This window comes from Lathamus discolor, chromosome Z (genome assembly GCF_037157495.1).
Source record: "Lathamus discolor isolate bLatDis1 chromosome Z, bLatDis1.hap1, whole genome shotgun sequence".
Lineage (NCBI taxonomy): Eukaryota > Metazoa > Chordata > Aves > Psittaciformes > Psittacidae > Lathamus > Lathamus discolor.
This window is the reverse complement of record NC_088909.1, coordinates 17,449,619-17,475,960: the sequence shown is the minus strand read 5'-3', so window position 1 is coordinate 17,475,960 and position 26,342 is coordinate 17,449,619. Positions and strand designations below refer to the sequence as shown.

General features: G+C 36.8%; 1 protein-coding gene across 1 annotated transcript in view; it reads left to right on the top strand.

Annotated features, from left to right (window-relative positions):
- Positions 1-893: 893 nt before the first annotated feature.
- The window catches only part of TOX3 (TOX high mobility group box family member 3), a 233,828-nt gene continuing 208,379 nt past the window's right edge, over positions 894-26,342 (top strand). The window contains exon 1 of the mRNA XM_065663280.1: positions 894-955. The gene's annotated coding sequence lies outside the window, so the exon portion shown is untranslated. The remainder of the gene's footprint in view (positions 956-26,342) is intronic.

The window sequence follows — 26,342 nt, the reverse complement described above, 5'->3', positions numbered from 1 at the left end:
AAGGCTGCGTGGAGACCCCATAGCAGCCTTCCAGCAGCCTACCTGAAGGGGGCCTATAGGGATGCTGAGGAGGGACTCTTCATCAGGGACTGTAGTGATAAGACAAGGGGTAACGGGTTCAAACTTAAACAGGGAAAGTTCAAGTTAGATATAAGGAAAAAGTTCTTTCCTATGAGGGTGGTGAGGCATTGGAACAGGTGTCAAAAGAAGTGATGAATGCTCCATCCCTGGCGGTGTTCAAGGCCAGGTTGGACAGAGCCCAGGGCTACATGGTTTAGTGTGAGGCATGCCTGCCCATGGCAGGCGTCTTGGAACTAGATGATCTTAGCTTCCTTTCCAATCTTAACCACTGTTCTATTATTTATGAGACATTATTGTACATTTTATTTCTTGTATGTTTAAAATTATGATTCTACCTTTTCAACGTGCTTCCAATTCTGTTGGCCAGACGGGATGTACAACTTCTCTTTTTCAGAACAGTCTCTTTTCTGAAGCTTTACAGGGAGGATGTGACAGATGTACAAATGTGAATGGTGTGTACAATCCAATGGATTAGCTTGAGTTATTCTGGGACTGTTTGACAAAGCAGCACAGAGAAATTGTAGTTGAACCTTGTGATTCTTGTTTCTCTATCTGCATCCAGCCTCAAGGTGATTTTGTCAGACAAATGAGACTTAAGTGTCAACAATATGAACATGAGCCATACTTTGTCTGTTTTTATTATGTCTAGGTTGCAGTACTTTGACTATGCAGCTCCTGACAGAAGTCCCACTTCAAGCTTGCGATCTCTTATACCACAGCAAAACATGTTACTTCATCTGTGTCAGCAAGCCCCACTGTAAAGTTTCCTCCCACTGTGCATGGTCCTTTAACAGCTACATGAGCCTAAATATTACATTTCTTCCCTTGGCCAGAAAATAGTAATACAGCAACAGGACCAAAGCTGGATACTCAGGTGGTAAAATGATAATTGCTATTCTAAACCTAGTTGATAGCAGTTTGGCTGGCTCATTGATGAAAGTTTACTCTTAGTCTTTCATTATGCCTTCCATTACTGTAAATGCCTTCATGTTCAGATGCATGTTCTGCAGATATATGGAATACATATTTTCTTTACAGTATGTCATACTTAACTTTGCAAAGAACTCTTTTATGAACAATCCTTTTCATTGTTGTGTAAATGTTGGCAGTAACAATTCTAGACAAACTATAAAAACCAATATACAGTAAAGCTGTATATTGTCATTCTTCTTTAGAATGATAAAGAAACGGCAAAAAATTGCTTGCTTCATATTTACTAGAATGTTTCCATAACCTACATCTGTCTGCCAATCTATTTGCCATGAGATAACAGTCGCTATATAGTAAACATGTAAATGTTGAGTAACAAGAATTTTCCTATGGTATACAAGAAAACACTGAGGGGGATTAAAAATGGATATAGTAATAAATTCAGGTCATCTGTAGAAATGTGTATGTAATGCTGGTTTATGTAATGCTGAATGTATTCTGCACTAAGCAGAGGCATGCATAGTACACAGAGTGAAATGCTGTGTCATTCGATAGAGAAAACCTTATGCTACCACTATTTAGGATTTAACAAAGTGTGAATTTTTTGGAAGAAAATAATTCTAACAGTATTATTAATAATTGGACTGGAAATAGAGTTGATAATTCCATATTTATAGCCAGATGTTTGAAAAGTTAATCTGGCTAGATTGTTTTCTGCTTGGTCAGAGATGAGTTTCTGTGCTTTAAAACTGAAAACAATATTAGGATTCTCACATTAATCTTCCGTCTCCAGAACTGGGATGTAGATAGGGTTAAGCAATAGAATGGGAACCAGTAAGGATTGAATGAGATGGAGATCATACAGGAACTGGGAGATAAGAAAGAGGGGATGGCTGGTAGTAGAAAAATCTAAAAGGCTGAGTAGGTTTGCTGGCGTCATGCAGCTAGGACTGCCAGAGCAAACCCGAGGTATAATGTTACTCTTGGGCTTTGTGTTACAATATTTACGGTAAACTGTCCTTTTGACTCTTGTATTTTAGCCATGTCCTCTGAATGTGCTGTTATTTAGAAAACTGGGGGGCTAATTCAGTTAAAAAACAAAACAAAACAAAACAAAACAGAACAAAACAAACAAACAAAACCCAAGAAAAGCTGCATTGTGTTGTTGATGCCATTTTGCTTGCTTAATTTAAGGCTGTATTCTGTATCTTATATAGAAAGGCATTGTAACCCAACCATGTACTGCAATACTGCTATCCAGAAAAGTGTTTAGATGTTCATCAACTTAAGTGGAGTACCTTGAAGTAAATTATCCTCACACTTCTCCTCACAGGAGCAAGGTGCCTTGCTCTTTTCTTCAATTAGACCATAAATTTGTGCCTTACCATAGTCCAAGAAGATACGGTGTGAAAAGCCTTCTGACTTTTCATTAGAGAGCACATAATTTTTGTAAGTTGAAAGGTATATGCACCTTTCATATCTGGAATTTTTTCAGCTCTGCAATGAAGTTCTGTAATTACCTACAGCAATTTGAAATTAATAACAGTAATTTTTAATGTCCTGTCCTAAAAACTGATGTGTGCTGCTGAATTTCTGCTGCATTCCAGTTCAGAAGTGGCTTCATTTCACCGAGATGTTGAATTAGATCAGATCTACCTTTTTTGAGGTCCTGAGAGTACATTTTGATGTTGATGTCTTAACATATGAAACATTTATTTCACGCTGATTTTTCTATTGATGCCTTTCTTTATTTCTGCTAAATCATATGTGGATGTGATTAAAACCACAGTAAATTGGTAAATAAATTAATCATTCTTCTCCTTTTTTAACTGAAGATATTCTATTGCTTGAGCAAGGCATATTTACTGCCACTTGTGATTTTGACCAGCTTAACCATTTTGACTGCCACTTCAGACTGTACCCCTGTGTCACTGGTAGAAAACAAAGGTTAAGAGATGAATGTTTAAAAAGCAGTTGAGTATGAGAGTACTGAAATTATTTGCTGGATCAAGACTAGAATATACTCTTACCTAAATCAGTTTGCTGGTATGTTCTAGAACCTGAGCAGACATTTAGAAATAGTTATCTGTTTTCTTTCTGTGTTTTATAGCCTTTTTGCTCATGGAATGAGGCTGTTTACTTCCCTCTGAACTCTTCTGATTCAGCTTTTCATATATATTTTTGCCATTTGCAGTTAGTTGCTTTATGGTTTGAAAAAATGTATTGGCTTATTCACCTAGTAGCCGCATAATAATATTGCCTTTGGAGTCTACCTTAGTAATGAAGCTGATCACTCTGTTCCCCAGAATAAAATAATGAACCCAAAAATTGAATGTCCCAGTAGCTACAACAAACAAAATGGAATTGTGGGCTATAATCTTGAACATTTGAGTTGGTGTAATGATGTATATCTTGAGAACAAGAAGGATTTCATAATAAAGCTTTATTTCACAAGGGACTTAAAACACAATTTTCAAAAGCTCTTGGGAGAAAAGGTTGCACCTAGTCCTACTTGATAAGACTTAGTATCTTATCAAGGAATCAAATTATTAATAATCAAATTATTTGATTGCTCTAATTTTAAGAGGTGAGCTACCTACATGAACTCTACCTGTGGAACTAAGAATGCATATTTGAATGAGGTATGGGAAAACTACAGGTTTGGGAAGACTACATCTGCTACTGGCAATCACCATATTTACATTTTATGTTGTCACAATAGCAGTTCTAAGTATTTCTTAACAAAGGTACTACAGTTAAACTTTGCCTCTTTTGTATTTCATTATTGGATCTTAAAAAAAGCAAACATACTACCCCCTCAACTAAACACCACGAAATACCAGAATGTCCCTGTGTTGCATTTTTCACTTTATACTCCTTTTTTAATGGTAATCTGATGCATGTGTGGTACCTCTGATGAAGGATGGCTGTAAAAATCTCTAAAAGTTGTTAATAGAAGAACTGCCTTTTAACTTGTGTGTTTAATTTTTTCTATAAATTTTTCCATTAGTTGGCATTATTGCTAAGTGCTAAGCTACATGATAGTGCTACTGTAAACATTTTCTTCTTCAGAGAATATGGAAAATATAAGATATTTTTCAAATGCAGTAGGATACTCCCTCTGACTCCTTTGGAATGCTATACTTACTTTGTAATGAGCTGAAATTGTAGAGGGTGGGTTTTTTTTTACCTAACGGAATTTACTATTTTTTTTTATGTTCATGAACCAGTAGCACCTTTCGCAGTTGCTTCCTTTATTCCTTGACTACTATTCTGTGACCTTTTTGAGCTACAGTTTACTTTCAGGTAATAAAATGTTAATCCGTATATTCATAAATAAAGATATAGCTTATAAAAGGCAATTCTGTTGGTATTTCTTGTTATGTTACAGAATTGTGTTGAAATCTATTCTTTATGGTGGAATGAACAACATGTGCTTATGTTTCCAGACTTGTGAATAACACAGGAATTGTTGGAATCTGTCCTTCATCTTTTCATTCTTGAAAGAGTAGAGAAGGTGCATATAGTAGGTGATGCAATGTATTAACCTGTTTAGCTCCTAACAGTTGTAGGGAGAGGAAAGTCTGTCTCCTAAACTTTGTGTTAAGTGGGTATCTTGGGTTTCCACTGGTCTTGAAAGACACTCAGAAATCCTTACAGAGGTGGTATCACAATTATTGTTAAAGATGTAGAAGGAGCTAAATCTGCTCCAGTACTGCTGGTATTTGGCAAATTCTCTGTTTCTTCTTCTGGAAAGAGAATGACTGCTTGTTTTTTGTTAAATACATACCTATTTTCAATAACTTGGCAGCACTGGAAACAAAATCTGTTTTTCATAAGCGAGCCACAGGCTATTCAGTTGTCTTGTGGGCTGTGTGGGCTCTCTGGAAGAAAATGTCTTATCACATGATCATGATCTTGTAGGTATATAATTAATGTTATATTAAGGCACAGTCTGGAGAATAGAGACAAGGACAAATTTTGGAGTGACACAATTGCAGGGTTTTCTCAGAACTGTCTCTACCTTTCTCTTAGCACTCTCTTTTGTTCCCTGTAGAAAAGGAAGAAAAACCTATCATCAGACCCTACAATTTACCCTTTGTCAAGACCCACACTTGTTAATAATAATAAAAAAGCTTCTGTAAAGGAATAGTATTTAAATTTACAAACAGTTCATGAGTTCGTGTAATTCCTTTATTAATTCCTTGATTAAATAGAAAACAATAAGCTGGCTTAATGTAAACTGTGACTAGAATATCAAGAGGGCTGATCCATATGGGACATTTTTTATATGTGCATCTACTAGTGCTAAACATGTATTTAAAATCTCAGTCTTTTGGTACTACTTTTTCCCTCACTTTCTTCCAGCAGAATATGTACAAAATAACATTGCTTGAAGCTCTGGGACATTACAGCATTGTATGTACTTTGCACAAATTCTGGGCTAGTTAAAAACATACATTGGTACCCAGGAAGATAATCCACAGAGTAAAGCTGCTTCTCCAGGTGGGGGTTAAGTGACTTTATGAAGGCCACATGATAATACTGGCGGAGCTAGGATTACAGTCGTGGTGATCTGTATTTTTGTTCCAGGCTCTGGCTCATCTTTAAATCTCTTTTATTCCTTATTTAATATGCTTTTTCCATCAGCTGCTGAGAACCTCTTTCCATCTTGAGTCACACATTGTAAAACTTTGTTTCCATAGGTTGTGCAATTTCTATTTTTTTACCAAAAACAGGGCAAAAATGTTTTAAAGTCTTCATTTGAGAAACGTGTATATTTCTGTCTTCCCTGGTTTAGTTTTCAGTACCCTCCCAAACTCTTTTCAGGCTGTTTTAGCAGTATTTCTTATCACAGTACTGGTCATACCATGGAGCAAGAAAATCTCTTGCTTCCAAGTGTAGGCCTATATCTGCTTGCCAGTGAGAGGAGCACTGTGACGTTTGCATGGTCACTGACACTGCATTCCCTGAGTTTAATGTAATTTTGAAGGCATAACACCTGGAAGATAAGACAATGTCATAGTGAAGCATCTGAAAAGTTAATTCTCAGACACTCTAAAATCATTCTGGGAAAAAAATTGATTTTCAGAGGGGATATGTCAGAATAGCTCAGATTACATAGTGCATATTCATCTAAGAGACTGTAGGTGAGTGTAAGGAAGATCTGTAAGCATAGTGAAGTACTTTTTTTTCCTGCTATCTGATATTTAATGTCAGTGCAGTTCTGCTAGGGTGGGAGACTTACATCTTTCAAGGCCTTATAACTGAGATTATAACAAACAAGAGATTAATTGAACTAAGCAGTTAATTCAGTCAGTGAAGAGGAGCAACTGCTAGCCTACAGAACCATGTATGATCACATCACAGAGGAGTAAGTGCAGAATGAGCATCATGGCCACAAACCCTATTTCTCACAAGCTTTGAATATATTTTGAGAAGTTGTTCAGGGTTACATTTCATTCTACTATACTGGGAATGGTGATAATGTCTGATTTTAATACAACACAAATATAGAATGTTTAAATATCCCATGGAGTAAACATTTTTTCAACAGGATAAAGCTAAAACACTCATGCCACTGATCTATTTTCCTTTATGCTTTGAAATCATACTGGATTGGCTTCTGCTAAAAAGCAGACAATGTTTTCTTCAACAAGTTGCGTAGGTCTAGGCACTCATTTCTAAACCTCAGAGAGGAGCAAGTGTTCCAAAGGTATTGCTGCGGCAAACAAACTGTATTAGATCTCTGCAACAAGTTCAAGGGAATTTGCACTGTCAAAGGCAGAACAACCCTATTTTGCAGCAGTTGTCAGCCACATCTGCATCAGGTGTTCTGGCTGCAGGGTAACTACAAAGAATTGGTGATGCTGCCTTTATCAGCCAGTCTGGAACAAGTGAAATCTACAGATCAACACAGAGATGATAGATGAGGGAATATATCTTTCTGAGATGCCCTTTGCCTTATAAGAATTGTAGATTATGCACTTCATGTCTCTACTGTATTCTAATGAAGGTGAAGCACATACCAAATGAAATACCTGTAGAAAAATATGAGCCCATACAATATCTAAACTACAATTTTCATGAAGCAAGTAAGTGGGACAATATTTGAAGCTAATTTGATAAATAGGTACAGATTATTTCACTGTAATTTGAAATTGCACTGTCTCTCTTATAATTGCTGTGAGTAATTGTGGCACTTTTTTATGAAATAAAATGTGTTTAAAGCAAACAATGTGCTTGTATTTCTAGTGAGATGTATATATTTTAGCTATTAGATCAATACCACTTTCTTTGCACAGGTTTTGCATGAAACAGCTGAAATTACAGCTATTTCAACAGTGGTGATATATGAGAAAGCCATTTTCAACCTTTGTAGCCAAGAGTTCTGTTAAATGCTTTTCCCTAAATCCCCTCAAATGTTCCTGATTTTCAAGTACTCCCCCAATTGTTCATTCAAAATTATTTCTGTCCCCTTTTCATCTGCGGTGTCTCATTAAAAACTGGGACTTGAGCTGGATATGAAAGCCTCAAACACGTTTAAAAGTACTTAAGTATGCCACTTTCTGAGTCTTTATTATTTTATTTCAAAAAGTATCCCTAATTGTGGCCTTTTTTCTATGGTGGTTTTTTTCTTTTCTTATCTTTTTCATTACAGTTATTCCTTCTACACACTAAACCCCTGAGTAATGCCCTCGTATTGCTATTACAGGTTCTCTCATGCTGGTATTATTTATGGTCCCATGCTGCAATATCATATGTATAATGATCAATCATGAAATGATTTTTTTTGTTATTAAAATAACCTTTTGGAAGTTACCTTTGTCCCTCTTTCACACATGAGACTAGTATTAATGGCAAGCTAGACCTAAAGTAATTGCTGCCAAGTCTTTCATGGGAATAGAAAAGGTACAATTTTAAAGACTGTTTTTAATATGAGCTCAAAAAAAGTGTAAAATCACAATAAATATTCTTTAGAGATGCATTATTCAGTTTCCAACTCCAAATCAGGCACTTGTGAATAAGTATTGAGAACCCTTTAAAACAAATGAAGCTGGAAAGATGACTCATACATATGGGGATGACAGGATAGGTCGCAGGCCTGGGTGGTGAAGATGTTCTAATCTTTCAGAATTAGAAAAGAATTTACTACTTTCAGGTAGTGTTCTTTTTGAGGTTAAATGTATTCAAATGTCCTCTAAATTGAGTTTTTATTGTTTCAAGAACATTTTTGTCAAGTGACCAGTAGGTCTATATACTTGCAAATTCTTGGACAAGCTTGTAGGGAGATGCCGTTTGATTTTGTGAAGAAAGCAAAGCTTTTGAAAGAAGGCATGACAGGGTAGTTTGGATTTCTTCTAGCTGTGTGAGCTTCCTGAGCACCAGTACTTCTGGAGGTTCTGTGGGGATAAGAAGATCCTGCACTGTCACCACCATAAGGCAATGCTATCATAAAGACAGAATTCAACTTAAGTAAATAAATATAGCTGTTCGTTGTTGTTATACTTGTTATCCATCCTCTCATGAAATTACCCTCAAAAACATTTTAGCTATTTTCCAGTTAATTTAGCTTTCCAATTAATATTAACTTTCTTTGTATTGAAGCAATAGCAGAAGATAATACTGAGCATATGTAAAACTAATCATATTTATTCGCTTAACTCCACTCCTGTGCTTTCCTTTGTCCTAAGTGGGCTTACTGCAGTGTGTCACTGTATTGTGGGATTCCAGAATGTTGTCTGTGAGATGACTGAACACAGCAACTTTTCTGTGTTTAGATGTAAGCAATAAGGAACAGGTAACACCAACTGCGGGCTATCAATTGTATTCCAGTTTTGCTTATATAGAGAGTAAGCAGAGGTTTTATTCTCATTTTGCTAACTTTCAGTGTAACTTACATTGCTACAGATAGTACAGTAAAGGAAAAAACTTTCAAAAATAGGATTATTGTGAGGTGTTCCTATGGATTTGAACCTGTATTAACTGATGCTTGGTGATAGACACAAAAATATGGTAGAGTGGAACTGCAGAAACAGTGCATGTCGCACCATGTGAGGTAATAGAGAAATATCCCTCACACCCCCAGTTACACAGAGACTCACTTAGATAGTTCCTTGTGCCATTTTACATAACTATTAAAGACTATAAGAAGGGTACATGTTCCGAAATTTAACTGGTGCAAATCAACATCTGTGATGAGATTTGCTTAGGAAATAATGATAAACAAGAAATTACTGTATTACATACAAATTGTCTTTAACAGAAGACCTTAAGGAGGGGATGAGAAGAAAAACAAACAATGAGTAAACTGTTTCCTGAATGAAAAACAAATCTATATGCCTGTGGTGTTTTCATAGGGCTCCAGGGGGGCCCTTTTTGGAAGGCCTAACTGTGTTTTTGAAATGCTAGTCTTTCATTTTGATATTGTTGTGTTACAAAAGAAAAATGTCCTTTTTTGTTTGTCTCTTTAGCGCGTATGTGTAAGGCAATACTTAAATAAATCCCTTCGTGTGCCCAAAGGCATTTTTATTTAAGTTTGGATCCTACCAATGAATAGGTCTTGATAAAATTTTTAGTTAAGCTCCTTCTTCTTTGCCTACTTTTAATGAGGTGTTAATGATACCTAAGCACAACAGCAGATCTCTGCCCTCCTCAAATTCCCTTAGGTTTCCAGTGTATCTCCAAACACAGTTGTCCCACAGGACAAAAACTTCAGCCTTATAGCTCTGTATAGAGAAAAGTTCAGTTGCTGTCTGTGCAGACAGATCCATGGCGCTCAGTGTAGCTGTGTTTTTAGAGCACTGAGATCTGGTGGTAACACCAAAGTAGTGAGAAAATGTGTGCTTCTGAGGGCAAGTGGCTCCTTCCCCAACTCACACACTGAGAGTGGGGGTTTTGAAAACAAATTTTGAAGAGGTGGTTTAAATTTAAGAGGAAAGGCAGAGGAAAAAGCTGCCCTGATAAAGTAAACAGGTTGCAGGAGATGGGAAGGAATATGGTTATGATGGAAGCATAGTGTGTGGATGTGTGGTGTTCCATTAATATGTATGTAGAGGGAGACAAAAAAGTTACATACTTATACAGTGTGTGTATATATAAAAATCCAGGGAAGGGCAAAGACTGAGGTATGCCTGGTGGTGGAATGTGTGTGTCTGACAAGGCAGAAGCTGGCAGACCCTGGTATGTTGTTTGTGGGATGGGTGAGCTGTGAGTATGTGGTACCTGGCTGGAAGAACTGTGGTTTCAGCAATGTCTGACACTGCTGTTGTCACACCTACATCTGTCTTCATGTTGTGCTGAGACTCCATTCAAAGTCGAATATTTGCAATGTGGTGGGATGTATGTTGGCTGAGTAAAACTATCTGTAGCACTGAATGGTTGCAGATGCTTTAATTTTTCTTCACTGTCCCAGAGTCCTACATTTTCTTGCTTTATTTTCAAACTTTCTGGGTCCTTAATTAAGAAAGCATGCGCTTGAGTGATGTCTGTGTATGTGCACAGTCCATAATATCCCTGTTAAGAAGGGTGAGATGACTTCCTCTATGTCTGCAAACTAGAAAAATTTAACATTTTGCTGTTTCTGAATGCAACTGGTCTTAACTTGAACATACCTTTGTACTTGTTCCTAGGATAGCTCTGAGCTTGCCATGTATATGAAAAACTAAGTACTCAGAGCAGCTGAACACTCTGTGTTTGTGCTCTGGATACTGTTCTGAGTCTGTTTCTTACTGTCCTGTTGTATAAAGTGCAGAAGACCTATAGACATTATCTTAAATCTTTAGCCCTACTACCTACAATTGGTAGTGACTTCCCTGGCAATTTCTCATCTCACCTCTGTCTCAGCAGAAGGAAGAAGGCTTAGTTGATGTTTTCCTTGAGGGGAGGAGTAAGAAGAATGTCTTGATGCTGCTAAACATCAAAGACAGAGACAGTCAAGGGCTGTTATTTTTCCTCCAAGTTCAAAAGTAAAGTAATAGAAAGAGTCATCTAAAAAAACAATTGAGCGAGAGAAAAAATACATGCCAGGAGTGATTTACATAAATGCTCGGTGTGTTGTTACAGGAAAACTGGAGATGTATACATCTCCTAGGGAAATCCGTAATAAACAGTTAAACTGAATCAACAGACAATTAATATAGACAAAAGTAAGGGAAAATCTCAGTAACTACCTGAAGTAAATGAGGACCCAGGTAGCCTCCCAAGGCAAGAGAAAATAGTCAACAGACGCCAAAACTCACTTGCCAAGAATGTTATTGTGGCATCATCAATAAAAGACTAATTCGAGAGTCAAGAAATTAAGTTCTCATCTCATGGGACTGGAGGAAAAGAACTTATGCCTCATCAACCTAAGATGGACTTGAGCAGGATAACATCCTACTGCTTGCCTTCCTGTTGGCAGGAGCTGTTTTTCAGTATCTCCTTGAAAAAGCTCTGTCCTCATGTTTGCTACTAATTCTAATGAAGTGAAATTTACAGTAACAGACATTTCACTTTTCGAGTAGCAGAAGGTTCAGATTCTTAGAAGCATTCCCCCTGCCCACCTGCCTCTATTTAAGAAAACCCAGTAAAGTCTTTGGCTCTAGAGAATGAATGTTGCAGGGAAACGTGGGCAAAGACTGGCTCCCAGTGAGGACTGCTAAAAAATGCTTGGAAGCCATTTGTCTTTGTTGAAGTTCCTGTCTCTCTGTACTTGTAAAGAGAACATGTTTCTCACTGCTGTTTGTCACACTGGTTGCTCACCTTTATTTATGATAGCTAAAAGGCCTAATGCTTGCAGCAGTCTTACAATTTGAATAAAGTTAAACTTTGACAGGAGAAGTCTAGAGTGTAAGTACTGTGACCACTACATATAGACCCTGATTTCCTGATCCATTGGATGTCTCCTATTTCAGGACATAAGCTTTCTGCATGATGAATCTTTTTTTTTCATTTTTACTATTGCAAGTTACATTTAAGTTGTGCAGGTTTTTTTCTAGGAAATTGGGCAATTGCTGGTCATATAATAAAAAGCAGAGATTTTAATTGTGAGTTTAAAGGCAAACAGTGTCAGCTTCTTGAGTAAAGCTGTGTGGCCTAATGTCTTGCCACTTATTTCTGTAGTGTGTTTACAGAGCTGTGAAATTTATATTTTGGTTTTCACTTTGTTTCTTTGTAATGCCTACACAGGTGATATCTGCTTGGCATTGTCATTTTTGTGGCTTGCGAGTTATTTGCAAGTTTATTAAAGGATTCATCTTTCACATGAAACTTTGTAAAAAAGGCCAGCTCCTGCTACAACATTCCTGTTATCTTAAATTAATGAAAGAGGTTGATTTTGAATTTTATTAGTGGAGGAAGCAGTTTTGAGAATGCTAAGGATTTTAATCAACTTAGCAGCATATTGCAGTCTTGGTTCTGTGTTGTGTTATACGCAGTATAACATGGCAGTATGGATGCTTCACTCAAGATGGATGAACTTTTGTATACGTTGTACTTATTGCATAGTATTATAAAATCTAATCTTTTAGTTGCCCCTAGTAGTTTTGTTCTTTAGTTTAGCAAGTATTTAACAAGATCTGAAGATGGGAAACCAAGAGGAGTTGAATTCAGACCAGAAATATATATATTTTGGGCAATAAATGATATGACTCCCTTGTCAAAGGACTCTTCCGTCTTTCAAAGTGTTGACTTGTTAGGTTGCTCACTCATGTCTATTATGAAGATTTATAGACAGCTTTAATCACTGTGCCTTCCAAGAGTCATGTGTTTCTGCATGATCCATTTTGTGCAGAACCAGTCTGAAAGGTCTTTCTTCCCTTGGGTACAACAGAATGAGGTGTGTGAGCACTTTGGGGCATTCAGTCATGCTTGCAGCAGATACATGTATGGTGCACTTACTTCACGTTCTTGTGCATGCTGCCCCAAAATTATTCTGCACTGAATGCTTCTCCCACTAGTCACAGCTAAGCAATGGAGGATGTGATAAGGTCTGTAGTGCTGTCCTCTTCTTGCAATCTCCTGAAGGATCTCTTGAATCTTCCACTCAGTGCAAATGCTGAGATGTTTTTTATGGAGGTAGAGGAATGGTGTCAGCCTGTATAAATATATTATAAAAATATGTCAATGCAGGCATAGCCTTTGTGTAAGGGGTTATGATGTATTAAAAAAGTAAGTAGAAATGCAGTGAATTTCTGGATGGTCTTGAAGTAAAACCAGCTTTGTAAAAGGATTAAAGAGAAGATGACTATTTGCAGAATAACATGTCAGGGAGAACAACTATTATCACTTGTACTAAATAAACATTTTAAAAATAGAAATATTTCTTTTCTGTGTTCCACTAGAGCATTAACTATGGCAGTCTTCTACCCCATTCCTTTTCAGAGCTTGGGCCACACTGCACGAGAAATAAATTGAAGCTGTGATGAATGAATGTCATGAAGTGATCAGGGACTGATAGGAGATGCTAAACCCAGCAGCAGCAATTGCGTCTATCAGAAAGTCCTGGCTCTGTAATTTAGAGATGAAATTGAAGACAAGATGATAAATATAAGATGAAAGCTGATAGTAGTACAAAGAAAACCATACAATTTTTCTTTTAGCGTAAGAGTACTCCAGTGCCCAGACTGAATAAAAGGAGTTTGTTCTGGACACTCATTAATCTGAAAACACTTCTGGACTATCTGTATGTAGGATAAGAAAATCTTTATAAGCAGAAAGTTGTGTGTTTTGTGAGTGATATAACCAACTTTGGACAGTGAGAAACTGCACAAAATTATAGTCTACAGAGGCTTATGGAGAAATTTTGTTGAAAGTAATTTCTCCAGCTTCTGTAGCTTTCAGCTGTGGCATGTAGATTCCTGGGCATCTGGACTGCTTCTAAAGAGTTTGCAAAGAATAAAGGGGACCTAGCTAATTCACAGTACAGGCACACGTGCACTGCACCTGAAACACTGTTTTAATCTTTTTCAGCATATCCCCCTATGTGAAGGCTGGATAAATGCTATGGCTGTTGTCCTTGCATCATAAGGTGCAAGGATCAAGGCTTACTACCTTGTTCCATCTCATGTTCATGAATGTTTCAAGTGAATGGCTTTCCAAAAGCACAAAGTTGAATTCTACACTGGCACTTGATTGATAAGGAGTAGCAGCAATCTTTCCAGGAAGATGCCTTTTTTCAGTGCTGCTTATTACACTATCAAGCATGTAATATGCTGTACTGGCTATTTAAAAAGAGTTATCATACTAAGGGTAGTTTAAATTATTTGAGTCCTTTCTTGTTTTATTGATATATTTTTCTGTAAAATGTTATGTTTGATCAAAACCTGTTTCTTTCTAATTAGATGTTACTACTTAGATCTGTGATGTCAGATAGGTATATATTTGTTAGTAGAATTAAAGCTATTTGTTTTTCATTGGCTTTGAAAGTGATCTAGACTTCTGGTAGGACTGAGAACAGCATCCAATCAGGAATAAGTTCTCAGATGAGCTAGGTAGAAGATGCAGTGAAGGAAGCATATGCCTATTTTGCCTTTGTTCAAGTTGTGAACTGGACTGGTATGTTCAAATTCAGGACCTATAAACCATGCTTCTTATACAAATAATATGTATATGACACAAAGCTTCAGGTGTTTAATTTTAAATGCATTAGAGCTCTGGCTTGTATCTATACCATGTAAGCAGAATGAAATACCCTGTTGAAATTTAGGTAAGTAAAGCTGTTTTAAACTTGTTAGTCAGCTTTCTGAGACTGAGGGGAAATATCTGTGCTACACATTATAATCACAGAGGAGTTGCACAGGCCTGAGGACCAGCTTGATAATAAATTAGAGTAATCTCTTTGCTTAGTTGCATTACAGAAATAAAAAGCAAATCTGAATTTCTTAGTCTAAGCTCCAAGACCATAAAGCATGTTTGTTTACCATCTGCAACATCCTTTCAGTCCCTGGAGTCATATGAAAAGACAGCTATAACAATGGCATGCTGGCTTGCTGAAAGCAGCATCAGCAAAGCTCTACAGACAAAGCAGCAACTTTCTGAACAACAGATGAAGCAGAAGCAACTTGTCTTTCTCCCATAGGTTCGAACAGTTGACACATGTTTACATGTTTGAAAGTGGAGGGGAACATTTCTCCTGAGGACATACTCATGGCTATATTACAGCAACAAAGATGGTGATTTCTCTATGTCCCGAGGAGTTTCTTAATCCTTTCAAATCTTTTATAGTCCAGCTCAGAAATAAAGCATGCTAGAATTCTAGCATCTTGACAGAATTTAAAATTTGACATTTGTGGCTTTTTGGTGTATACTAAAGCTGAGTTCTAATCCGTATTGTCAGTCCTTGAGTCAGCAGAAAACACTTCAAAATAGATTAGAAGCTTGAAGAGCAAGTGTCCTGTTTTCCAGTGTTTTCTTTTGTATTCAGTGAGTCTGTGCTCATTACAGTCTCCCATTGAAATGGAATATTCAAGAATGCAAATCCATTTTCTGTGTTACACTTGAATTCCTAATGCTGAGCCAGCATGCAAGCACAAGATGCTATCACGGCTACTTTAGATAAATATTCTGTATGGCTATTTCCTTGTTTCATCAGGCTTTAAATATGTTTTATTAAGGTCCCAAACAATGTTCTGAGCAAAAAGATAAAAATTCTCCAGCCCAGTTAGTATAATGACTGAAAAGCATGACAGTAATGCCTGTGAGTTTTCGTGTTAAAAAAATCCAGTTTTTTGTGGAAGAAACAAGAAATCTTCATAGATTTAACAAGAAATAGTCATAGATTTGAAGATGTGTGTGAGGATTGCTAATATGGGAATTTTGACCTAGATTCAGCTGTTGAATAGATGTTGTAAATCTTATGCTGTGGTTTTGCTTCACAACAGCAGGAGGGTTAGATTAGTACAAGGGCTGATGAAGAAAGCAAGCTATCATGAGCAGCTGATAGGGTCCTAGCTTGTGTTCCTAACCCAACTGCATTCTGGCTGCAAGAAGCCCATGAAGCAAATGTTCTCTCATGCTAATACGCACAGTCCTCTGTAGCTCTCTGCCATACACGGTGGGTATCCTGCTGGCACAGGAAGGCTTAATTTGCTGTCTTGCAAGATACAGACAGATGCTTAGGTTAAACTCAGTTTGTCTTCATGTGGCTGTATTGTCACAGGAAGGATTGTCTTGTGGTTAAAAGAACATACTAGGTGAATTTAGTGGCCAGATAAAGCTTCTGGTGCTAGTTTACCGGGAGACAGTGATACTGAGCAATGTCTCTTATTGACACTGACGCCATTATCTGTTCAAGAATTATACACTCTTCCAAATTTAGATATCCCAGAACTGGTAATTTCTGGAAAGGTCATGGAGTGCTCACATATGCTAATAGTTCTGTATCTTCTTAAATAGGTTTCCTTAGTATTTGAAGAAATTCTGGAATATGCAATTCTTTATTGTCTAATTCCCATTATATCTGCATAATTATAAAATTATAGCATTTTCCATGAATATTGTAATAGTGAACTCAGTTTATGATAATTGTCATGTCAGTCATCTACAGAGTCATTAGACTGCTTATTAAATGTTATGAGTCAGGAAAATCGGATTTATTGTTAAATACCTACTGGGTCTTGTGTTTGGCTGTACAGAGTTTATTACTTTTCTTGTGAAGAGTTTTATCCTCCAAAGAAGACAAGACAAAATTGTGCAGCTGAAATGGTACCGGTATACACTGTATGGTGTCCTTGGTCAAATGAAAGAACAGTGCTGGGTTGGTCATTGATTTTGGAATAGAATGAAAAGTAACTGAGGATCTAGCATATTAATTTTAATAAAAAACCACACCATAAAACCCTGAAAAAAGCTCTAAGGTGTAATCTGTACTCTGAATGGCCATGCTCAGTTTCCAAATGAGCACCTTATTCCCTGCATTGTTCTGGTTCTGTATCTGTTGATGAGCTACATGAAGTGGCTTAGTAATGAACTCTTTTTCCTCCTGCTCATTCGTTATATTTGGGAAAGGGTCATGATTTAAAATGCTGAAATTGCATCTTCTGTTCTGAGAGTAACTTAAGTGACAGTGTTGTGCCCCTTCTCTCAATGACAGTACTCAATGATTTTATGTGGCTTCTAGAGTTTGGAAAAAATGCCCAAGGCTATGATTTGCCTGTGTGAAAGTGAAGTGGTTCAGAACCATGTCTCTCCAGTCTGTGGCAATTATACTGGAATATTTAGGATGCAGAAACTAGATTTTAACATCGGTAGGACAGTAACTTGTTTGTAGCAAGATGCTGTTCAAGTACTGATGCTGAATATTTTCTACTGAATAATGTCTGGGAATGTGAGGAGCTGAAGTGACAAAAACATCTTTCATTTTTGTAATCTTTTTACCTAGTGGAAACATAGTTTCTGGTAATTATTAGCTAGGGAAAGTCATACAATAAAAACAAAACAAGGTTTTCTGAAAGGTTAAGCAATTGTAGCAGCGCTTCCAAACTCAAAAGTAAAAAACGAAAATGGCTGGGGGAGGGAAAGGTAATTCTTGAATAAAGCCATGCAGTGTTGCTCATTTCTAGAGGAAAAAAAAAAAAAAAGGTGCTCTGATAATGCAGGAGACATTAGTATCACTGATATTAAATAAATTAAAAAAAGATATTAACAGGGATTTTATTACTCTGATTATTGATGCCAGGTGGAATCATCAGTTCGTGGTGGCCTTTGGGTGTGCTTAGGTTTTGGAATGCAGGATAAGACATAATTGAAAATACTGTCACAGGGGGTCATGTGGTGTTAGAATGTATCACAGCTTCATGCTGGCGGAGGGTTGACATGCCAGTCCATTCTTGGGAACAGTCTCTGGTGTCTTTTCAGCTCTACTTAGAGGATAATCAGGCCCATCAGCACTGCTCCAAATACACTCTGTATTGTTGTGCAGTACCAGAGCAGAATTTTTGCTAGCCCTCTGATTTTCTGTGTTTGTGAAATACTTGAAAGTGTTGCAGAGAATTTGTTTTGGTTTTTGGTATGTGTTCATACACACAAGATTCATCCTCTACCTCCCCTGTTTGAAAGTGCTGCTGCTTAGTCTTCTAGAAAAAAACCAAACCTCAATCACCAAAAAAGATAACTCGACTGGGAGATAAGTTTAGAGAACAAAAGCATGTTTAAAAGGTCAGATATGTACAATGCCTTTGAGCATGGCAGGATATAGAAGGGCAGGAAGAAGAATCTGTGCAGCCATTAATGCACATGCATCCAGCATGACTGTGTTCAAGTCTTCTGTAGTACGTTCCTCCTTTCAGCCACAAAGAACTTTCTCAGCTACCACATGATATTTGTGGTTCAAAATTCAAATATGTCTTCGCAGTAGGACTGATATTCAAAGCAGCCAGGTACGTGTTCCAGAAGGATCACCTCTTGCATAAAGTATAATATCTCCAACTTTAGCTATAGCTTAATAATATGGCTTGATATATTATCATGTTTAAACATGTGCAATACTACCATCATCATAGGGTGATGTTCATGGATGTACATGTGTACACAATATGTGTGCATTTCTTGCTTGGGGTCTTGTCTGATTACTAGAAAGTTCTTGAAAATGCTTTTTCTGTATTTATCCAGTTGTGACTGTTATGCTCTTTTCAGGAAACATGTAAGATAATCGGAGTCTCTCGGAGTTACCAGTGGATAATCAAGATATCAAATTAAAGTGAATAGCATCTACCCATAACAGCAGGTGCAAAATTGTTAGTAATTATGAGTTTGCTGGGTTTAGTAGTGACTATGCATGAATTATGTCATGTTCATTAAGAGAAACATCCTGAGCCTGGTTGATGACAAGAGGAAAAAATATCATTAGACTGTTTTTCCAAAGTGAATTAATATTATTGACATTTGTAAGTGAAGACAGCAGAAAGATGAAGTATTAAATACTCTCCCTATGCGCCTCCCAAATGCTTCTTCTGGAAAAGCACTCGTTTTTCTACTAGTTGAGAAAACATTAACAAATTCCAGCACAAATATTCTATCATACTTTCTAGTGAAAGAGGATTTTCAAGTAGGATTTGCACCTTAAATATATGAAAAATCTCTATGCATGTGTTTCCAGGAAGAGTCGAGAAATCTTATTCTCAATACCCTTCTTTTTTACTGGTTACCCCCAAACAAAAGGGAAAGATTGCATACTTTTAATATGCATATTTTAAATGGTTTGTAATTGAAATTTTTTTATTAAATGGGAATATAAAAAATAAAGGTAGCATACAAAGTAACTGCTACGTATTCACAGCATTTCAGATTACCAGGATTTAAAAAATGAACACTAGGATTCACCAAAACGATAATATTCTGAACCTGAAGAATTATCATAGAATCATAGAATAGTTAGGGTTGCAATGGACCTTAAAATCATCTAGTTACAACCCCCCTGCCATGGGCAGGGACACGTCACATTAAGCCATGTCACCCAAGGCTCTGTCCAACCTGGCCTTGAACACTGGCAGAAAGCCCAGGAAAGGACTGTAATCATTCTGGAATCTAACTATTTACTATAATGGAGTAATTGTTTAAAATCTTGGACTTTACTCCCTCCCTTTGTAAAGCTTTTTGTTAGGACAAAAGCATTGATATCCTTATCAAGTTTGAAATGGAAATAGTGTGTCCATGAGGAACCTGTTCATCTCCTATTTGGCTTCCTTGCTCCTGTGCAGCTCTTCTCCTTTCTGCTCTCTTCTTCTCCTTGAATGCCAGCAATTTGCCCAAGCCCCTGTGCACCTTAAATCTGGTCAGTAGCGTCCTCTTAGTCTTTCATCTGGTAGATGTTTCTGACATGCTGTGAGTGATTGCTGTGGTTAGGACTTATGTTCTGGTGCATGTCACCATCATCATTGTGACTACTCACTTGGCACATCTAGGCCTGAAGTCCTCTCTTCCACGCTGTCATCTTTAAGAAGCTGCTTAACTCTAAAGCTCATTAACGTTTCCAAAGTCTTCTATGCAACTATTCATGAGATTAATGTTAAACATATGTGAAATGTTTCTTATGCTTGGGGGTGGGGGATATGGGATTAGCACTCTAGAGAATTGGATGCCTAAAAAGCAGAGAAAAATCAGATAAAATAAACATTAATAGTGTTCCTAATATTTTCTATTTGGTGCCTACATTTAGCATGAAGCAAAAATATAATTATTTTGATTTATTAGTGAATAATTTTCAGTAATCCATAATCTGAAAGTAAAATGGGATTTCAAGGCTTGTGTTTTTGCTGGTGAGAACTGAACCAGTGACCAGTAATTTTTTTTCTGTATCTATTACAACAGTAATTCGTTACTCTTTGTCAAAGCAGCTGTCATCCATCTGAGACTATGAGGGTATCTTTATTTGTATGTTTAGCCATTTGCTAAATGGTCTCAAAGCCTTCTGAAATATTAGTTAATTTTTCAAAGATAAGAGCTATTTCATAGGTGGTGTTAAACCTACTAGAATAAGTTTACTGTTTTTCTACAGGGAAGATGAAATAGTAAAATGGGCCTATTTTCTCCTGCTGGTCTATTCCCTCATGTTCAGTAAGTATCTTCAATGAATGTATGTTCTCAAATGATTGCTTGGTTTTGCTTCAGATAACAGCTGGTAAAATAGCTGCATGTAATTATGACATCTTCTTAATAAGACTTCTATTTGTTTAAATTTTCGAAAGGCGGCTGAAAATATACTGTACATTATCGTATGAAAGAGCTGCAGAAAGTGCTTCTGTCTTCAAAATGCAGAGTGGACTTGTGTCAAAGTGATTTCAAGTGAAATGGAGGTTAAAAAAGAAAAATGCCTTTATGACCATGTGCACATTAAAAGAAAATTTTTAATAAAACAAACACATTTAATCATTTCCACTTGAAAACATTTTAAAGTACCTTGAAGCCACAACCAAAGTACTTTATTAGTTTTGTATTCACTTTCATTAACTCAGTGCTTAAAACAGCCCGGACTCATTTAGTTTAAACTGTTTGGCTTTTTGTTTTTAGCTGGTGACACAGAGATGACTTTTGACAGGAAGCTCAGAGGAATGTACTACAGTCCTGCTTCGGTGTTTCTACTTTCCAAGCCCTCCATCTGCCTGTAATTATACATCATGGGTATAAATCAGCCTTCCTTGTACTTCAAAATTAAATAATGAAGGGTGACAATGCTAACTGGGGTGAATGGCAAGAAATGCTGTCAAAACTGAAAGTGTGTGCCTCAGTTTCATCCATGAAAAATGGCCTGCTTCACAAAACAAAAGGCTTGGACAAAAGACCACAGATTCTGTTCATTTTACATGAAAAATAATGGCCAGAAATTTTTCTAAGATATGGAAAATGCAGGCAGACTTGAGAAATATGTGGAGAAAACAGCCCATGAATTTTAATTGAAATGCAAGAAAGAACAAAGTGCTTGTGAATGTAACAGCATTGAAAACAAGATATTTGCTCCAGCACTATAACTGGAACCTGCAATCTCATTAGTTCTCATGCTTGCACATTTTCTGTGCTTATGCAAAACCCTTCAAACTTTTCATTTAGTAATATTAATTTAGAAAACTTTCCCACCACGAAGTGGTGCTAGCTTTAGGAGAACTGAGCTCTGGTGCCACTTGATATTTGTTCTCAGTGGGAGTCAAAAGCTTCATGTTCCAGCAATTACTTAGCTGGTTGGGTAAATGGATATCTATTTTAACTTTAAATGCAGCAGAGATACCTAGTTTGCCTTCTGTTTATTCACAGAACAGCCATTAAGATGGTTAAAGTATAAATAGATAGGAATATTTCTATCTAGAACTCACCTGAAAACACTGATTGGAAAACAAATGCTAATCTCTACAGAACATCAAAATGAATGCATGTAAAGCTATACAGTCCAGGAAAGGTGTAAACACAGTTGGGTTTTAAATCAAGGGCACTCAAGTGTAGGCATGCCTGAGGTTATTTCATATGTGAAATCATCGAAACCTTAATCCAATTTTAAGTAAATCAGTAGAGATTTCAACATATTGATGCCTCAAAATGATTGAAAACTGGGAAAGAGGGACCCCTTTAGGAATATCTGGGTGCTACCAGACCCAAGCAGACTTTTTTTCTTTTTTTTAATATCTTTAGTGCAGTTAAGAAATTAAATATTTTTGAAATTATAATTTAAGGATCAATAAAATATCTTACGAAAAGTCAGGGGAAAACATAATATTTAGTATTTTCCTCTGTACCCCATGCATACATGTGCTGTGTTGTATTTGTTTTGTTTCTAAAGCAAATGCATTTAATCTAAGAGTTATGAATCTGACTGGGATTTTCTGAAGCATCTGAGGGCATCTTTTCCCCTGTGTTTTAGACATCATGGAAGCCACCTATGTCCTTAAGGACCTAAAGGACTCTGACAATCTGAATTTGGGTAGAGGAGTGCATTGGCTTTCAACTGAAGAAGTGTTTGGAAATTAGAGTGCTTTTCAAATGTTACAGAGGTCCAACAAGAATTGTTGGCTTTGGAGTTAGTCTGAAATCTGTTTTCATGAGTTTGAATGACAGTCTCATACGCCTTGCTTGTAATAATAATAAAAACACAAATACATTGCGCTACCAGCAAGTGTCTTTTCCTGTCACTTTAGCATTTATACAAACACAATGATTTGTTGCTTTGATATGTGCATGGAACCAATTCCCATATTACCGGGGATTAGTTTAAATTGTATGAAAATGATGTTTCTGTAAGCAATGCTCAGAAAGAGAAGTTAATACACATATTTACATTAAAACACGTATTTTGTGCCAGGGAAACACAAAGCTATTAAACGCTGAATCCTACAATTTGGGGTGGGGTGTGGGGAGGGATTAAATAGGCAGTGGAATGCTACTCTAAAGTGCAGAGCTGCAAGTTTACATTATTGTGGCAGTACCCAATCAGTATTTTTAATTCTTTCAGTTACTGAAATCTGTAGAGTACATAATGGTGTGGAATATACACATGTATCTGTAATAAACAATGTGTATCTTGAAGAAATGGATTTAGTTTTGGCAACAACGTGATAGGGAGATCAAAGAGCTAGCTGGCATTAAAATGATTTAGATACATTTGTCATAGGCAGCTGTTATGCTAATCTCATTTATGCAGTTGTCAGCTGATAGGTTCTGATGAGCCAGCTTAGTGGGAAAATCATTAGTAGATCCCTATTGTGATAAATGTTATTTATTACTGTCAAATGGTATTAATGTTTGATTCAAAGATGGGAAATGGGCATCATCTACATGAAGTTCATCCATTCATGGTCAATGATGACAAAGGGAGCTGTTGAATTCCAGCCAAAGGAACTTCATTTCTGTAAGAAAAAAGAATAATGGATTTAATTTGCATATGTTTTAAAAGGGTAATGAAGTAATATGATGTTTATCTTGGTTGAAGAGTGGTAATTTTTGCTGGCATGTCTCCAGCAACATTTGAGTCATTGTGCAGCATTTGCTGTTCAGTTGTTGGTTGTGGAAGGGGCTTTTCAAAGCAGCAGGTGCACAAGGGGGGAGGAAACTAAAATGATTTATTCATTAGGCCAAAAAATGAGCAATCTCTGTGTCTTTCTCCTTACCCTCCAGAAATATATTTGCAACCATCTTTATTTTTCTTCTGCTACATCAGTATCTCTTTTTCTCTTCTCGTCTGTGGCGTTGCCTCTTGAATTACACATAGATCCACACAGATTTCCACTCTGTCTTTGTTGTAATTTGACTTTTTTCCACTTCGTCTAAATAGATAAATGCACAGAGATAGTAGCACCCCATTCCAAACTATCAGGCAGATAGAAGTTGGGAGACGGTCACACATGGCTGTAAAATGGAGTATTATTTATCTTTTAAGAAGAAAATCCCCAATATTTTGGCAAATTAGCAGTGCAGCTGGTTTTTAAGTTGTTGAAAAGTGTTCCCTCTGCTTGTGAATTTGCATGAAGGCACCCCTCTTGCTTCTCTCTATTCCAATACAGCTGCAGTGCTGTAATCTATTTCAAATTTTTTAAATAAAAAAGCCCTAACCGAAATACTCCCAGCCAAAACCTAATTATGGTGCAACCAGTCATACAGAGACTAATTTTAATTACTCATTACCAAACAGGCATCAGAACATTTAAATTGTATTGCAGTCTATATTCTGCCACTGTATTTATTCTGCTAGTATATTTATTGTTTATACACATAGAAATTAATTCAGAATACTCTGTGAGTTTTAAGTAATTTTGTAGAGTAAGTAATTAATAAAGTGACAATGGTAATCTAAGGAAGAACTCACCAAAAAAAGTACTGTAGTTAACATTAGCAAAACCTCTTAACTTGGTTCTGTCCCAAGCCACTCATTAATAGCCTTCATATTTGAGTAATAAGAAATTCCTGATAATCAACTCTTGGTCTCTTGAAAGGCAGGTAGATGCAATTTTAGCAAGAAATGAGTGATGATCTTTTCAGCTAGACATACTCAAATTCCTGTGGAAAACTATTTTTGATTTTCCATAGGAATGTTTTTGGTTGCTGATAGTGGTGTTGAAGCATGGATGGAGATAGATACTGTATGTGATTCTGTAAATTAAAGCTAGTAAAACCTGTAATTTATGTCTTGCAAATGAACTGGTAGCAGTTAGAGCTCTGTAAAATGTGGAGACAATGTACTACAGGGAGCTATGCATGTCTTGACTAAAGAATTTGGATCATGTTTTAGTGATGTATGTGCTCTGTATAAAAGTTTCTGAGAAGTTTTTGAGGTTAGCTCTAAAAAGCCACCTGCAGTATTAATTTTTGAGGTTATTAAAAAACATGTTGCCAATCGGATCCTCAAGGAAAGCTTGCAGGCCGTGCTGCAAATAAAGTCATCCTGCAACTGCTGCTGTTCAGAGGTTTTCCGACCAGCCTCAGCACTGTGTTAAAACATCTCATGAGGCTGCTATCACTATCACTCTCAGTTGTCTGAGGCAGAAGCCTTTTATGAGGGCACCTGGAGTCTGCCATCCAGTATATGAGATTGTGCGTATCCAGTGAGCTACTGTGATACCAGGCAGGGTTGAGCAGGCTGGTTTTGTGTTCTCTTAAGTGTCTATAGAAGCAGATGTCCGCTCTATTTCAAGATGTCTGCTCTATTTAAGTTCTCAAGAAGCTGCTTTTTCAGAGTCGTGTAGATATAGCTGCTAAGTGCTTGAGACTTTTGCCTAGCGTTGCTGTCTTTCAGACCCTGTAAACAAGACTTACCAAAGATCCACAGATTACCAAAACATGAATCTTTACTTGCTATGTATTACCACACCACCACTGCCTTATGATCCGTATCATGACCTATCCTATTCTTAGTACTGTATGAGAACCTGCTCTATCTTCACTGTGATTTTTAGACCAAAAAAAGTTTCAATAAATATGTATAAGCTATTTCTCCAAACAGCTGCATCTTTTGGAGGCTTGTTGCAGCTAGCTCTCCAAGTTTTCCGAGTTCGGATTTGAGTCTATTTCCTTAGCTACCTCCTCTCCATGTATGCACTTATCTAAGTGGTTAAGTGGTTTCCTTGGTTACTTCTGGCAGAAATTACAGTTGACCATAACCTGCTATTAGGATCTATTTAGTACATTATATGGAATGTAAGACCTTGGATCTTTCTGTTTGATCATTAGTTTCTGGCACTTCTCAGGATATTTTATTTTATTTCTTTTCCCCTTGCTGTGAACATACTAGTTTGAGTTAAGATAGATTTAAAAATCTTGCTGCGGAAAAGCAGATATATCTTTAGCTTACTTTGATAGCTCTCTGAGGCTGTTCCTTAGAGTAGATAGATTTGTCTCAATCTGTCTGTATGTTGAGATGTGCTGGGCTTGCTCCATTTGTTGTGATAAGAGTTGCTTTGTAGGTCATAGGAGATAAACGTAGATCTTGTTGAGAGATTTGCTTGTCAAACTGTGTGATATATTCCATGACTACTAACTTCTGGAGAGTGTGGGATTGTTATGACATGTATAATATATTGTAGGATTCATTCTGAAACCACTGAAATTCATCACTCACTCACTGGCATCTTTAATCACTAGTTTATCAAGGATACTGAAAGTAGCTAAAATTGCTTTCTGCTTACTAATAGTAACTACTACTAATAGTTAACTACTGGTTAACTCTGACATCAGGATTGTCTCTGAAAATGATGCAAAAATAAATGAATGTGTTTCAGTGTGTATTTTTTGTTTGTCTTTTTCACCTTTCCAATGCTGCTTGCATTTGTGGTGTCACCTCTTGTGTTGGGGTCAATATTGTCCTGCAGCACTGTGTACTATATTTGTAAGGCAAGTCACTTTCCAGGTGGCAGAATGTTCTTGTAATATTTGGTGAA